Source organism: Dermacentor silvarum, chromosome 1, assembly GCF_013339745.2.
Source record: "Dermacentor silvarum isolate Dsil-2018 chromosome 1, BIME_Dsil_1.4, whole genome shotgun sequence".
Lineage (NCBI taxonomy): Eukaryota > Metazoa > Arthropoda > Arachnida > Ixodida > Ixodidae > Dermacentor > Dermacentor silvarum.
Genome location: NC_051154.1, coordinates 192,003,430 through 192,019,835, shown reverse-complemented (window position 1 = coordinate 192,019,835; position 16,406 = coordinate 192,003,430). Strand labels below are relative to the sequence as shown.

The 16,406-nt window shown below is 48.0% G+C and overlaps 1 protein-coding gene across 2 annotated transcripts in view; it reads right to left on the bottom strand.

Moving 5' to 3' along the window:
- LOC119450974 (F-box/LRR-repeat protein 12) overlaps positions 1-16,406 on the bottom strand; it is an 82,804-nt gene that overhangs the window by 9,901 nt on the left and 56,497 nt on the right. The gene's annotated exons all lie outside the window — the stretch shown is intronic.

Below are 16,406 nucleotides of genomic sequence, written 5' to 3'. Positions count from 1 at the left end.
ACAATTACCGAATAAGGGCATAACCAATGCGGTTACAATTACGCCAATTATACCATGATTTTTTTTTGCGGTTTTTACTTCTGTTCAACAATTTTTTTTTTCGCTGAATATAGTTTTCCAAAATAGACATCCCACGGTTTTTTTAAGGTCATTTTACCGGTTTTTCTTTTTCTGTGACCGTCTATTTCATTGATCACCAATTTTGTTGAAGTTGGCACGTGCCGTGTGCTGTAGTTTCATGCAATACACATAGATAAATACCACTACAGGGCGCAGGTGTGTGCAGTATCGAAGATGGATCTTACAGACATACATAAGGTAGCATGTACCTTACATGCTACCTTACGATACTCTTTGGGTATCTTGTATCTGTCATCATCATCATCATCATCTTCATAGGTCTATACATGTTAAATGAAGTCCGAACGTCCTCTCCGAGCGATTGCACAATACGCTCTCTTGTGCATACTGGCACCATCTTATGCTTGCCAATTTCCCAATTTCGTCAGCCCGCCTATACAATTATCTGCCGTGCTCGACTCCGCTTCCCTTTTCTTGATGTGCACCCATTCTGTAACCTCTCAGCCTACAGCTTCAATCCAAAGCGTTCAAAGGAATGTAATTGAAAAGCTACACGGAGGCATTTGCAGGCAGCACCTTACTTGTAGAAAGCACGAAAAATGCGCAAGGGTCAAGATAAAGTGATCACGAAAGGTACATACCATTAGCCCTCGACGAACATGGATATTGAAGTCTCACAAATAAAGCCATTTATTGCTCGCTAGACGGATATTGGACCACTGCGGTCAAAACAACTGAAACTAATTGGTGAGAGCCCGGTTCAACTAATTCTGTAGGCAGCGGCTCGCATATGATCCCGCCACTGTTTTCACCTACCCGTTATGACTGCTGAACTATGGCCTCTCGGTCCATAATTAGCACCGCCCTGTGTCATTGGCTGAAACAAGAGTACTAGAAAACGTAACGGTTAAGGCGAACAACTGCTCCATTGCGACGAGTAGTACAGGAAAAATACCCACAATATACAAGCTCGCCGAGCTTTGCGCTCAGCTCTGTAACTCGCATTCCTGTTCGGCTACAGCGACTAGCCCGACCAGCACATGCTTTTACTTAATCGCTTATGCCGTTCCGCCAGCCGCCATAAAATCGATCATTTCAATACCTGTAAATTGTGGCAGTTCTGAAAGAAAAAGAAAGAACATCACCATCGACAGTTTGGTTTGAAATTTAAGCTATTTGTGTGGCGCGTAGGGATGTAATACTACTTAGCATACATGATCGTTAGCGCGCATTGTATTCACTGCGCTTATCGGCTCAAAATGGCCTGACCTGGTGAGGGGCCCTTTAACGGAATGCATGAAAACTATTTTGAAATGATATTATCTATCGTTAACTGGTTTCAAGCGGATCGCAAAAGATAAGCTATATACTAATGACTGCTGATTTCCCACCGTTGCGTACGTCTAAACACGGCCACATGTCTCACCTAGTTTTTATGAGTACCGGTTTGATAATTGCCCACGTGGCAAACACACTCCGCCTGCACTCTGAAAAACTAGAGTTCCGGAAGTGTGCACACAGTACGGCAATCTCGCCTCCCTAATAAAATTAAAAGTGCACATATTTCATGTTCGGTAGACGAGACAAACCGGTAAGCGACAAAGAATCTCTGAGCGAATAAGAAAGAGGGTTATAGAATTTCCATATCGTGGCAAAACATTTATAAACGCGTCTTTACATGCAACTACTTCTGCTGTTACTTTTACTTCTCTAATGCTAAAATATGTTAGGATATTTTTCCAGTGCTCCCAAAATTTCTATATTTTGAAATGACATCACTACCGCCGACGCAAGTTGGTCTAACGGCTGGTTTCGAACATGGATTCTGTTGCCCGATGCTCCACCCATCAGACAATGAACTATTTTTGTTTTCTTAATTGCCGGAACTTTCACGTAGCGAACACAAATTGCATCAATTTTTTTCCAATGAAAGCAATACATAATAATGCATATACACGCACTTTCAAACTTACATGCATAAATAATGTGCGGTCAGCCACATTGTGGCTGGTCATGTCATGTTTAAAATTCATTTAATATTGCGAGGGGCTCAATCCTCGTCAGCCAATCCGGGGGGCATTCTTGATCTTTAATTACGTCAATGAACCTGGAAGCATCCTCCCGGAAAAGTAGTCGTCGTTGCGGCTCAAGGTGGCGTTTGGGCCAGGAATCCACCAAGCCCATTAATGAGTACGTCCGGTAGTAGGAATGAAGGAAAAAAGGGGTTAATTTACATTATTTACACTGGCCCCTGGTACGGAAGCCCACACCATCAGGAGCATATTAAACGTCTGAGTTCCCATCAGGACACGTCAGAACCATTCCACTGCACCACAAGTCTCTGCTTTTAATACAGTCGTCTTCCCTAGGAGACTAAACTACGGAATCTGATGACGGTATCTCGGCCAATCCTAATCGTCGAATCGGTCGAAACATCCCTCCCATGTTGACGCACCGTTCCGCCGGGCCGCGTATTTCCAATTGCTAGTAGGTACAGCGTTTGACCGCTGGCGCCACGCTGCGCCGCTCGCGCGTACCATGTTTCTAGCCGCCGCCGTTGGAACGGAGGAGGCGTTGACGGAGAAAACGCTGGGCTGGTGGTGACTATCCTGCTGTTGGGATCGGTGGTATTATAAACGCATCACTGTTTTGATGATCCAAATATGATCTCACTATCAGGGAGGGAGCAGTCTACCTGACTGAAGCAGTATTTTTTTATTTGGGGTGTTGCTACGCTGCGCTCCGCAACACCCCAACGACCGCCGCTTCGGGTCGGTGCCCGGCACCACGGCTGCCGCCGTGGCACCGGGGTTCAAGCGACCGCGCTGGCAAACAGAGAGGGAAAAAAAAGAAAAGCGTGATATTAAGAAAAAAATTCTAGCCCAGGCGGGATTCTAACCAGCGTGCGCCGTAGCCACTCGAACCCCAAAGCGAGCGCCGTAGCCACTCAACCATAAAGCCACGCTACCAATGTTTGCATTCATGCAAACCATATGATTGCGATCGAGCGCCCTCGGCGAAAGAAACCACCTAGAAACGCGGTACGCGCGAGCGGCGCAGCGTGGCGCCAGCGGTCAAACGCTGTACCTACTAGCAATTGGAGTGTTGCCGCCGGGCGGGGGGGGGGGGGGGGGGGGAGGCCGCATTCTTGAACCTGCGTGGCCATCTGGAAAACCGAGCTCGACGCGGTCCCCACGGTGTTGGTCGACGTTGTCCCTTACATCAATTAGCGGGCTCTGCGTGACGGCCCTCTTGTAAGGATCAGGATTAGACAGAGTGATCTTCACGGTAATTACCGTATCCACGGATGGCGATGGTGGTTGTTGCCTCGACGCGAGCTCCTTTGTTAACGCGTCACAGTCAATCACACGCCTGGTCGCTGTCGGTGCGCGCACTGATGAATGGACATCACTCGTGTCATACGTCCAAGGAATGCGCTTTTCCAGGTTGAGACGTAACATCGTGCAGGCCGTCGGCCAGGCTCACAAAAAATAATGATAATGTGATATGACGCGTACGAAACCGCACCGACGCCTGCTTGACAGGCTCCGCTATACGCTCAAGGCTCATTCACACTAGACTCTAGAGGTTTGTTCGATTCAGAAAAGGTGTACGGCACCACAAACGAAAAGGTGTATGGGGGTGCCAGTTATGGGGTACCAGGCTGCACCCACTCAGTGCAAGGTTCAAGGGTGCACTGCACAGCGGCGGCAAAGGCCTTGCACCCCGTGTAATCGAGCACGGGGGTGCAGGGTGCACCGCTGCACCTCAAGATACAGTGTACTAGAAGTACACTGTATATACTTCTAGTACACTGTACCTCGGGGAATCGAAGGCCGAGGTAGGGTAGCTAGAATTGGGTAGTAAGTGGTTCGTGAGGAAAGGGAAAGGTTGACGCTATCTTCTGCAGCCCTTGAGGGAGCATGGCTCAGCGCCGGGTTACAGTGTACTAGAAGTACACTGTATATACTTCTAGTACACTGTACCTCGGGGAATCGAAGGCCGAGGTAGGGTAGCTAGAATTGGGAGGTGTGAAAAGCGCGGCGCGTTTCCCTTGCCAGACAGGGTCCCTCGGTGCGCTGCTGCCGCTAGGGGCGCTGCTGCAGGGGGCGCGGGGAAAATCTGTACGATAACACAAGGGCAGTGCCTTGCTATTTGAGGCTCGAGCCGGTTGCCTAAGGACGAAAACATATCGGAACAAATATTCGGAACTAGATGAGACATGTGTATGCTGCAGTAAAGATCCAGAGACCACTCAGGACATCCTAATGGAATGCGACGGGATTCCACCCAGCGAGAACCGTAGGTAACGTGCAACTCCCAGAAGCGCTTGGGTTTAAAGTGGAAGGAAACATAAACAGATCAGCCGTAGAGATCAGCAAGAGACGATTAGAGTACTGGTGGAAAAAAAGCAGGGAAAAGATGGATACGACCGGATCTCTTAAAATCATAGGCAGCGGTACAAGCTAAATTTTTGAAAAAGAAAGATAATGAGAGGGTATACAAAAATGCTAGATAAAGAACATGTGTAGTATACCTGATTAAATCAAGCAGGCTAGGTGACTATTTGTCGCCGCCCCGTTTCAAAGGGGATGCCAATAAATCATCATCATCATCATCATCGGGGCCGTGCATCCATGCGTGCATCCACCGCCGTCGCAGATTCCCTATTCTATGGAGATTCCCATGCGCATCCTCCTCCTTCCCTCCTCTCCTTGTCTCATCTCCTCTCGGCATTTCTCCTCTCCTGTCCGACGCTGCTCTCCTCTCCGGATTGCGTAACGAATGGCAACACCTGCGGCTCCGCGCGCGATAATGCGAAACAGCTTAGGTTAGAGGCGCGACGGTAGGCGCCCCAGAGGCAGCGGCAACAGTCACCAATTATAAACGCCGCGCGCGTTCGCTGCGAACGCGGGCAAAACGCCGACAGCGTCGGCCACGGTTCTGCGCGTTGCTGGTTCTGCTGCATGTCCAAGTTTATACAGCTGATAAAACTGCCTTGAGTCGACCCCATAGCTGCTTCGCATACTACTCAGGGTTCCCCTACGGGAAGATGGTGTAATTTTTTTAAATTTTACATGGGTCATGCATTTGTGAGCTGTAGTAAAGATGCACTCTAAAACGAAGAAGAAAACTGAACGCTGGTGCATCGTTCCTGAGTGCAATTCTAGCCACCCTAGCCGAGGTGCTCTGCACCGTTAATAGGTTCAGAAGGTGCAGTGAAACTTGGGTGAATCGAATAAACCTTAGGCCGACACAGCACCGATTTTGGTCAGCCGACTGTTGGCGACAGCGTAATCCTTCCTTTATACTATTGGCCACAGCGTTTTCCGTCATGTAGACTGCTGTCGCCAACAGTCGGCTGACCAAAATCGGGGCCGTGTCCGCCTACTGTGATCGAGCATTGAGTGCACACCCCCCCCCCCCCCCCCCCCCCCCGCTCCTAAGATGTAATTACCGCAGTTATGTTACCCACATAATTCGAGGATTCTCTTGCGTTGCCTCCACATTTTCACTTTTGTTGTGGCTAAAAGCTTACGGCACCAATGTTGGCGCGGACGTGCACGGCCTTTAATTTATACTTTCGCTTTATTTCGGCAAATCCTGACAATAGGGGGGCAAGCGCATTAGAAGCACCAGCGGCGGCTACCTCATCCGTGTTTCCTGACTTTAACATCTTTTGTAAATTTCCGCTGAGACAATTTCCGCACCACGCACAGAAACAATGTATTTAAATATATACAAAGGACAAAGTTTATTATATTTTTTAAAGAGAAAGAGGTAGTCAACTAAATGGATACCTAAAGAATGAATATGTTGATGTATGTTCACCTCACTTCAATTACTTTGCGTGATTTTTTGAACCTGAAAAAAAAAAAAAAAAACCCTGCAGACTTCAGTGACCCCTTCGGCAGAGTCTTCTATGAACGGCGTGTGAAAAGCACGTGAGTGATATGTGTCTCAATATTGATTCTCTTTCCAGTAGGCAATGCTAACTACTGGCGACAAAATAAAATAAAAAGCTCTTCTAATTATTTACAACATTTACGCATTAGGGATGGAAACATCGTCTCTTGCATGCAGAGGCCATAAATACGGGTGTTTCAGCAAACACTTTCAAAAATTTTTAAAGGTTGCCTGTGGCAGATAGCACAATTCTAGTTCATGATGAGCTGGTATACTCGAAGAGGTGGACGTTACTTGCACAAAAAATTGAAATGCATAATCGACTAATTAATCACCAATTAGGTTTTTAACATATTAACTAGATGGCCCGTACTGCAATTTACAAATTCTAGCAGTGGAAATTCGCAAGTCGGATGCACTAGGAACTAATTCTCAGGATGGCACCAGTTTCGATTTACTAATTCCTGAACATTGCGGAGAAATGCATTTGCTTGCAGTTACTTTTGCGCTTACCCGCCGCGGTTGTATGGTGTTGGACTGCTAAGCATGAGGTCGCGGGATCAAATCACGGCCATGGCGGCTGCATTTCGATGGGGCGAAATGCTAGAACACCCGTATATTTAGATTTAGGTGCACGTTAAAGAACCCCAGGTGGTCTAATTATTCCATAGTCCTCGACTACGGCGTGCCTCAGAATCAGATCGTGGTTTTGGCACGTAAAATCCCATAATTTGTTCGTTTCATACTTTTGTGCTTTGACGCATAAACGACGTTTTGTTGAGAAAGTGACTGGCACGCCAATGTATTTCTCCGCAAAGTTAGAGAATTATATCTCGACACTGGTGTCAGCCTGAGATTTAGTTCAAAGTGGATCCTCAATCCACGGCTAGAGTTTGTAATGGCAACATGGGCCATAAAGTAATTAGCTAAAAACTTAATTGGTTAATTACTCGTTATGCATTTCAATTTTTGCGCAAGTAATGCCCGCCTGCTTCGAGTAGACGAGCTCATGAACTAGAATTGTACTATCTGCACAGACCACCTTTAAAAAAGTTTGGAAACTGTTCGCTGAAACACCTTGTATATAGAATTCACATCAGTACCGTAATGATGCCAAGCCGGATTCACCTCAAAATCAGAATGTTCGGACTCAAAGTACTAAAAAAAGAAAAAAAAAAAAGAGTGCATTTGTCCGGAAAGGGCGAGCAGTATTAGTGATAGCGAAGTAGAAGACTATTACACGAAGAAGATTCTTACCGTGTAAATCCGTGTAAGTATCGCACCCGTGTAAGGCCCACACCCATAAGTTGACAGCCAATATTTAAAAAAAAATGTTGCAGTTTCGCCCGAAAGGCGAAGCATCATTGCGATAGCAATTAGTAGAGAGCTAGTCGGAGTAGGGATAGTAGTTTATCGGCTGCACAAACTTGGACACAGTCGCTTACTAACTGAATTACAAGCGTGGTGTCAGCACGCCAAGCAACATGATTAATCACACTGAATGACCGCAGACGACGACTGCCAAAACGCTGGCAGCAAGCGCAGCCGCCGCAGCGGGCGAATGTTCGCGCGGTCTATCGCTTCAACGGAAACTGAGCGGCGTATGCACAGCGCATACAAAGGTCAGAGCCGTGTGGAGATAAGATACGGTGCGGGCGACCGCCACAGCCGGGCAAAGTACGGCTGAAGTTGCTGGCAGAGTAGAAGCTGCCCCCACTCCCTCCCGCGCTGCCTTCCCGCTTTCTTGCTTTCGCGTGGGAGATTGAGTGGCCAGTTACCCTTGCGCCCGGTTGCAAGATAAGCATTTGGTGAAGCAGCACAGCGTCGCCCCGCCTCCCTCCCATACCCCCACGGCCTTTCGCGCGCGACGGTCGCGTTTGCTTTCCGCCATGCGTTCGCTCTCCGTGATAGCGCGCGTCCCCGCGGCGCTTTCACTCGCGCATTCGGCGCGCGGCGACGATTAAATTTATCGCCCTTGGATTTTATACGGAACCTCACGGCGACGCCGACGGCATAAATCCGGTTGAAGTGTCCATATAATTGCTATCGCAATAAAAAAAGACATCCAACCGAGAAGCAATCGCGTTCCGTGCGCCGATTCTGATCGGGCTCAACAGCGAATTGTCGCGCGCAGCATACTTTCGCGCGCCGCTGCTGGATGTCGAGAGGAGGCGATCGCGGAGGTTTACGGCGGATTTCATACTCGTAGTTGGAAAAATGAGGCCAAATGGCCCGGTCCCATGAAAGGCTCGTCAAAATCGCGACAGAAAAGTGTGGCCCTTACACGAGTCTATACGTTAGTCATAGTGACCATATATATTGTAGTAAACATTCACCTAAAATTAAAATAGTAAGCATAATGGACATAGTAAACACGGACCATGTAAACCTGTAAATACCTCACTGGATGACCTCGAGCACTCGCTTTCACAGCGCAAGCATTATGAAGAACGCCGGCAGCGGATGCGAACGGTTCGTACAGCCGCGCGATTCACCGCAACTCTGAAAATTAGATTCATCATCATCATCAGCCTATTTGTATGTCAACTACTGACGGCCTCTGCGAGTGTTCTGCGATGACCTCTGTCTCTTAACTCTGCAACACTAGTGGCGCAGCAAGACAGTCCGGCAAGGAAGACAGCGCGCATGAAGTTAGCAGCCATCCCTGGTCACCCTTTATCATTGCACCCACCAATGACTACCAACAATTAGATATGGCATGCGGGCCCCATAAGCGCGAGCCGCGCACAGTCATTCACAGTTACGGCAGGGCTAGAGGATAAGACGCGATCTCTCCTTCCCATTCGCGTTTGATTACGTGACCTACATTCTAACCCGAATATTGAGCGCGTGGGAAATAATGCTCATCAAGCCGCCATCCTTTTCGGCTCACTGTTACGTGCTTTTTCCCGCACCCACATGTATATGGCTTTTGGATTTAATGCAGAACATCACGGCGACGACAACCACGATAACGTGCCTGAAGTGTCGATATAATTGCTTTCGCCATAAAGCTAGAAATAGAAAATTGTTAGCATATATATATATATATATATATATATATATATATGTACATGGGTAGGTTCCGGAATGCTGGTCGCCCCCCCCCCCCCCTCGGAAAATTGAAAACTTTACGCCTGTGTCAAGTTCCACGTTTAACGTTTGACAGTGGATATCGTTCTTCGTAAAATGTACAATTTACGCATCACTTTATCTAGGGAAAATTATTTTGCTTGGAACAGAAGCTGGAGCCGATGTTTTCGTCGCCGGTGGCGGAGGCATGCAGCTTCGCAGTCATCGAGTAGGCCCGTTGATCGTGCTGCGGGCGGTGCGCCGGCTTAACTACGTCTACTTTTACGACACCTCTCGCGCGGCATACGTTCTAGGGCACGGGAGGCCGGTTAGCCGTCGGTATATTTGCTGCTAGCGTGGACGTGCCTTAAACGGAACTGGATCCGCCTCGCCTCCCTCAGCATCATGAATACATTTGGTGAGCCTGTATCTTCTTTCTGCGCGTCGGCGAATCGCTCGAAGCCTTCCAATTCACCATCATATTCATTATACTTTGGAGAAGGCCTAAAAGTGAACATAGCCTCTTGCAGTGCATTTCTAATCTGATTCTACAGAAATGATAGGTGGCCTTCTTGACATTCGTCTTCCATAAGCGATCTGAAATTCGTCCAGTCTATTCTACAGAGGGCAGTAGATAGATACTTGGCTATCTTGGAGGTAGGAACGTGATCACTTCCATGGGTTTCTATGCCTGAGAACCACTTAATTTTATACTGCTTCGACGACACTGAGAGATGAAAGTCAAGTCCAGACAGTTGCTGTAGGTTAGTCCACGTAAATATGTCGGGCTGCCGTCATTGAGGTAACAAAACTCTTGGTACGAGGCAAATGCAACTAGTTTTATTCCCTTGGAGTCCATCTTCACACTCCCCCAGAGGGGGTGGTGTGCGTTATAATCTCCACTAAGGATCCAAGGGCCAGGTGTGGCGGATAACAAAGCACCCAGTCGTTGCGTCTCAAAACGACCGGTTGGAGAAATATATGCAGCGACGAGAGTGAATGTATGTTTCTTTGTTTTTAGAGTTAAACACACGTATTGTTCGTCGTCGTGAGGCAACACTGAAGGTAGCACGTAAGTGAGTTCACACCGAACATAAATGACGACCTTGCTGAGGACATTACACGACGGGGATGAGAAAGCTTCATAGCCCGATAGCCGGATTGTAGTTTGAAGGTTTGATTCGCAGACGACGATGATGGGAAACTTGTTCGCAAAAATGAAAGGTCGAAAATCCGAAATTCTTGATCTGAGGCCTCGAGCATTCCACTGAAAAAGGAATGCTTCCTTGACATCTTTACGGAACGACAGCGGTGAATGAGCCATGATGCTATTCAAGACTTGCAAGTACTGGATTCATCGCGTCCAGTACCTGCAGTGCGCTGCGAGCATTCGGGGTGTTTAGGTTCGTCAGTAACGTACGCATCACATTCATGAGTGACTTCAGCATGGTGATCACTAGCAGGTCCTGGCCTTCTGCACGGACTGCTGCAGGGCCTGTTGTCGGGCCATTCGTAGTTGTTGGACGATTCGTGTTTCGTAGTTCTGCGAGTTGGCATGGCTTCGGTAAAGGTGGCCATGCTTCCTTTGAGTCATCGATGGCGGGCGTTCATCTCTCATCTGCGCTGGTAATGCACGAGGTCAGCGGTTGACGACCAGCCTTCTCTGGTTTCTGCACTTCCTTAGAACTACCACAGTGTTTTCTTGACTTGCGGTGCCGGGAACGTCGGCGTCGCACTTTAGTTGCGGCTTCTTTATGCGTCGAATGATCTCTAACCATCTGCCTCAAGATCTTCTGTTCATTTTTCTGGAACGGGCAATCTTTCGAAGTCGCAGCGTGCGCACCCTTGCAGTTGGAGCACTTGAAATCGGTCATGCGACAAGTGTCGGAGCTATGCGACTCAGAACAACCTGAGCCTGCACACAGCACTCACGTGTCCAATTCTCTGACAATTGCGACACTGTAGGGGCTTGGGCACGAAAGGTCGTACAGTATGACGAAAATGGCCGACCTTTACATACGATGGTAGGCTATCCCCTTTGAAGAGGAAGGAGCTTCACGCAAGTTGACTTGCCAACACGATGAGCTTGTATTATGGGAATGCTCTCTGTCCTTGTTTTGATCAATATAGGCAAATCATTGTCACTGATTGAGACGTCCATGTTGTAAACCAATCCTGCAGTGGTTTACAAAGGTCTGAGGAGTGTGGCAGCGCACTTTGATGTTATCTAGCTGCGTAATCTTCATCAACGAATCCAAGGCGCTTCGGTTAGTAACTTCGATAGCGAGGACGTTCTTGCGATTATTGATTCTGACGTCTTTTATCTCGCCTGGAGCGAGAGACTCCAGATAAATAGAGATGGCCTGTCTATTGAGTCGGTTGAGTTTGTCCGTAGCCGCCTCAGGAACGAAGATAATTGTATGCTCCGGAGCTCTCGGCGTTGGAGTCACAATCGACTTACTTGATGCGGAGCATCCGCTGACATTTCGTCTTTTCGCTTTCCGGCGTGTGTAGACCTCGAAGCCTGCATCATCCGAAGTGGTGTCACTCGAGGGAGAGTACAGCTCGGTGTCATCGCTCTCAGCTTCGCTCCGAAGGCAGTTCCTCTTCCTTGGAGTAGCTCCCGCAGACGCTGGCAGGACTGGACGGTGCTCGACCGATACCACTTCAATCGCCGAGAAAGGGAGCGGCGTCTCCCAGCAGAAACCGGTGAAAATGTATAATATTCCAGAGAGACCAAAACAGTGATGTGCAGAACAACCACTTCGTCGTTTTCTTTGATCCGCAAGATACACAAAGTCGCTCTTGGTGTTCCGATTAGAGCATCCACACAAAGGGTGATGGCCACAGCCACAATTAATACCCTTCAAGAATTAACCGAAGCACATCTATCATCGCAATGTCAAGGACACTCTGGCTCATTTACTAGAGTGCCCGTGGCGCCCCGAAGACGCCATTACCAAACATAAAACGACCGAAGACGTGAACCTCCTCGCCGAGACGTGGGAGGCCACGATCTCCACCCCGGCCCTGGACGACCAACGACGTTTTGTTGCCAGAGCCCGGGATGCTATCGCGGCCATAGGATTCCTGGAATGAGTGACCCTCCCACCAAGAGTGATCCAAAGCTCAAACGCTCGGGAACACTGTGTCGAAAATTAAAGTTTATTTCATCATCATCATCTATAAATTTCTTTCTCATGATCAGGGTCCCCTGTGAGTAATTGACCTAGATAAACGTACTCCTTTACAGACTCTATAGAGGCTGACTGGCGATCCTGAATTTTTGTTCTCTTGCCAGTCAATTGAACATCATGTTTCTCTTCTGCATATTAATCTTCAACCCCACTCTTACACTTTCTCGGTTAAAGGAGTACTGACACAAAATTTTGAAGTCGAGATAACTCGTGAGATCGATTTAGGTGGACACACAAACATCGTCTACAAAATATCAGCGGCGAATATAGCTTAGAACATATTTAAAATCAATTTTAAAAGTACGTGCGCGCAGCCACCCGCAAAGCGCAGCACCTCGCGACATTGACATCAAGGAAGGATTGTAAATAACCAAGAAAACGCTACGTCACCGTAACAGTTTTGCCTCAAATAGCCTAGCGTTCAGTTAGCATCGTTACCGCTCCGATCGTCCCGGTGCTTTTTTTTTTTTCTCTCTCTCTCTCTCCCTGGTCGAGACGCTGGCCTCGTTCGCCGCTGACGTCGGCACAAAAATCGGCTCAATTCTTTCTGACAAGAGATAACTCTTAGAGTAAAGTGACCTCGAAAGTGTGCATGTTATGAAACGTTGTGCGATATAGTTAATCGTTGGCGTGATTTTGGCTCGCAAGCGGTCAGCGCAGCCGCCGCAGCAATCGTCTCTACGAAGCGGCTCGCCTTTGCGAGCCGCTTCGTAGAGACGCTTCGTAGAGACGCTTCACTTCGCTTCGGTGTTTTCTCATCGCTACCAACGCCGTCGGCAAAACTAATTGTACTGTCAGTTATGAGCGACATAAATGTGCAGACGTTGATTGTGTTGACGAATATAGGTGCTTTGTTACGGGCAGTAGCGCACCCAGGATCTCTGCCAGGGGGGGGGGGGGGGGGGGGGGTGCAGTTTGCAAATACCATCTAAACAGCACTAATTTCGATTTCTTCACGGGAAATTGCCAATAAAATGCGCTTTTGGCGAGTGTGCAGACAATTGCGCGTCTTACATCTTAGTTGCAGTACTCAAATGCGTAAGGAAAGAAAAGGGGTTAAACAAAAGGGGGGGTTAAGTCGGCCTCAGGGGAGGGTTCCAGCCCCAATATCGGCTATCCCCGTTTGTTCTCTGATACACACCGCTCTCTTCCTGTCTCTTAACGTTAGTCCTAAGATTTTTCGTTCCATCGCTCTTTGTGCGGTACTTAACTTGTTCTCGAGCTTCTTTGTTAACCTCCAAGTTTCTGCCCCATATGTTAGCACCGGTAGAATGCAATGATTGTACACTTTTCTTTTCAACGACAGTGGTAAGCTCCCAGTCAGGATTTGGTAATGCCTGCCGTATGCACTCCAACCCAATTTTATTCTTCTGTGAATTTCTTTCTCATGATCAGGGTCCCCTGTGAGTAATTACCTAGACAACGTACTCCTTTACAGACTCTAGAGGCTGACTGGCGATCCTGAATTCTTGTTCCCTTGCCAGGCTATTGAACATTATCTTTGTCTTCTGCACATTCATCTTCAACCCAATTCTTACACTTTCTCGATTAAGGTCCTCAATCATTTGCTGTAATTCGTCCCCGTTATTGCTCAATAGGACAATGTCATCTGCAAACCGAAGATTGCTCAGGTATTCGCCGTTGATGCTCACTCCCAAGCCTTCCCAGTGAAAGAGCTTGAATGCTTCTTCTAAGCCTGCAGTGAATAGCACTGGAGTGATTGTGTCTCCTTGCCTGACTCCTTTCTTGGTAAGTATCTTTCTACTTTTCTTCTGGAGAACCAAAGTTGCTGTGCAATCCTTGTAGATATTTGCCAATATGTTTACGCATGCCTCCTGTACTCCTTGATTATGCAATGCCTCTATGACTGCTGGTATCTCTACTGAACCAAATGCCTCTTCATAATCTATGAAAGCCATATAGAGAGGTTTATTCGTACTCCGCAGATTTCTCAATTACCTGATTTATGACATGGATATGATCCATCGTAAAATCGGCGACATCGATAAGCCGCCTCAAATAGCCGTTGGCTGCAAACACCGCGTTTATGAAATTGATGACGTAGCCATAAAAGTACAAGCGCGTGGCTGCTGCACATATTACCGCGCCAAGTAGTCCGGCAGCGTTTGACAGTGCTTTTGGTTGCTCGGACAAGACGCTGAATCGACGCAGCTTCCACGTGCGACAGTTTCGCGTTTGGCCTGGATCGGAAGGAAAAAGCCGCTAAATAAGTAAACATTTACACTAAGTGGTGTGTTATGTCTTATTTAACTGTTACTAATAAGCTGTTTGTTTTCTCTTGCCCAGCCTAAACTACGTGGATTAAAACAATTAAGGGATTCTTTTTAGAAGCGCTCTCAGTTGTGCTCGCTTTGCCTCCTTAGCTTTCCCTTCATAGCCACAGAAAGTTGTCCGCGAGTATATCCCTATTAGAGTACGTGGCACACGGAACAGCCGACAAAACTCGAGACTCAGAGAGGCGTTTATTAGCGTCCACCTCAGCCCAGAACGTCCAAGAAGGCAGGCTAGTCCCTTCGAACGCGCTCACGCGCTCCCTGGCCCGATGCTCGTTCTCTTCTTTCTTGTAGAATGAACGCGGGAAATTCAACACATTTCCGGCCGCGAAGTGCGATCATGCCTGTTGTTCAAGCGGAAACAGTCTTTGGATGGCCCTTGTCACGAGGCCGTCTTGTCGCTTTATCTTGCAAGAGCGAACGTGTCCATCTTCTCCTGCGTAGACTTCAATCATCCTTGCATATTGCTCCCTGATGACTTGTTGCTTTAGTTGCTCCACCGCATGCTCAAACTCTGACATATTGCTTCTGAGAAAACTGTTCTCTTCATTTTGGGCTGCCCTACTCGTGGCTCCTGCTTGCACCTCCTGCTTCATGTTTTCCATCTCGGTAGAGATCCTTTCGAGGGCAATGTCTGTCTGGCAGCGCTGCTCCAGAGATGTGGCAAGCAAGCGCTCCAGACTGGTTGCGTCGGAGCGAGCCGTAGCTACTTCGGTACGTGCCAGAGAAAGATCCTCCTCTAGGCGCCTCAAGTGCCCAGAAATCTGATTTTTGACAGTTTGTTCTTTGGCGAGCTGGTCCTGAAGCGATTCCACTTGCTCGACGAGCCTTGCGCGCATGTCTGAGCTCTTTTGTTTTGGCCACTTTAATCACATACTGCTGGATTTGAAGTTCAAGGTCTTTCTTCTGTTGTACATCATTCTCCAAGTCAGATGCCATGTTCTTGTGATCTTTCGCCACAAGTGTAAAGTTCTTATGAAGTCTTTGGTTCTCATGCAGGAGGTGGGAATGGGACTCGGCTGCTGATGCAGCTTCTGCTTCCATCTCTCTCACTCGGCATGTGAGCCTCACGACATCACTCTCCTTGCTGTTTCGGTTGTCTTGCCGCTTGTCAATCTGTGATTCTGTAGCTCGGCATGTGAAGTGGGCAGTCTGTGTATCTTTATCCTTTTCCTTGAGTTTTTCAGTGAGCAGGGCAAGCTGGCGAGCCTGGCTGTCCCTCTCCACAAGCAAGTGATCATGCTGCTTCGACAGGTTCTCCAGTGTGGCTGTCAGCTTGTCGACTTCCCTCTGGAGCAACTCCAGCAGACTCAACGACTGCTCATCTTCTGCAGACGGCTGGCTTGCTTGCAGATTCATGACTGGTGAGTTGATTGGCTTTGACGACAACTGCTCGGTGCTCCCTTGAAAGATCCATCCGAGCTTTGAGTTCATAGCGATGAGTGTTTCCTCGTTTCCTCGGTCTGGAGAGTTCACCTGTCATCACCGCCCACATCTGGTCTGAGCCAATTAGTACACTTACTCCGTTTTCTCTTTCAATGGACGGGTGGATCAGTTCATCGGCGATATCGTGCCCGGTTGTTTTTAATGATGTGACGAACGAAGAAGTCATCGTGTTGGCTGATCTGTCGTGGCAAATGTGGGGTATCTCGACGGCTCTCAATGCAACTTCAACGTCGGAATGCTGACTTCGGAGGTGAAGCTCAACGATGCGAAATCTTTTCGGTGTGCAACTGCTGACACTGGCGAAAGTGTTTATTGCTATGGTATCAATTAAAGCCAAGACACCTCAACTTTAACCGCCTTGAAAGAGCTTCTGTTACGAACGTACGTTCACTTCCTCCGTCGAACACGC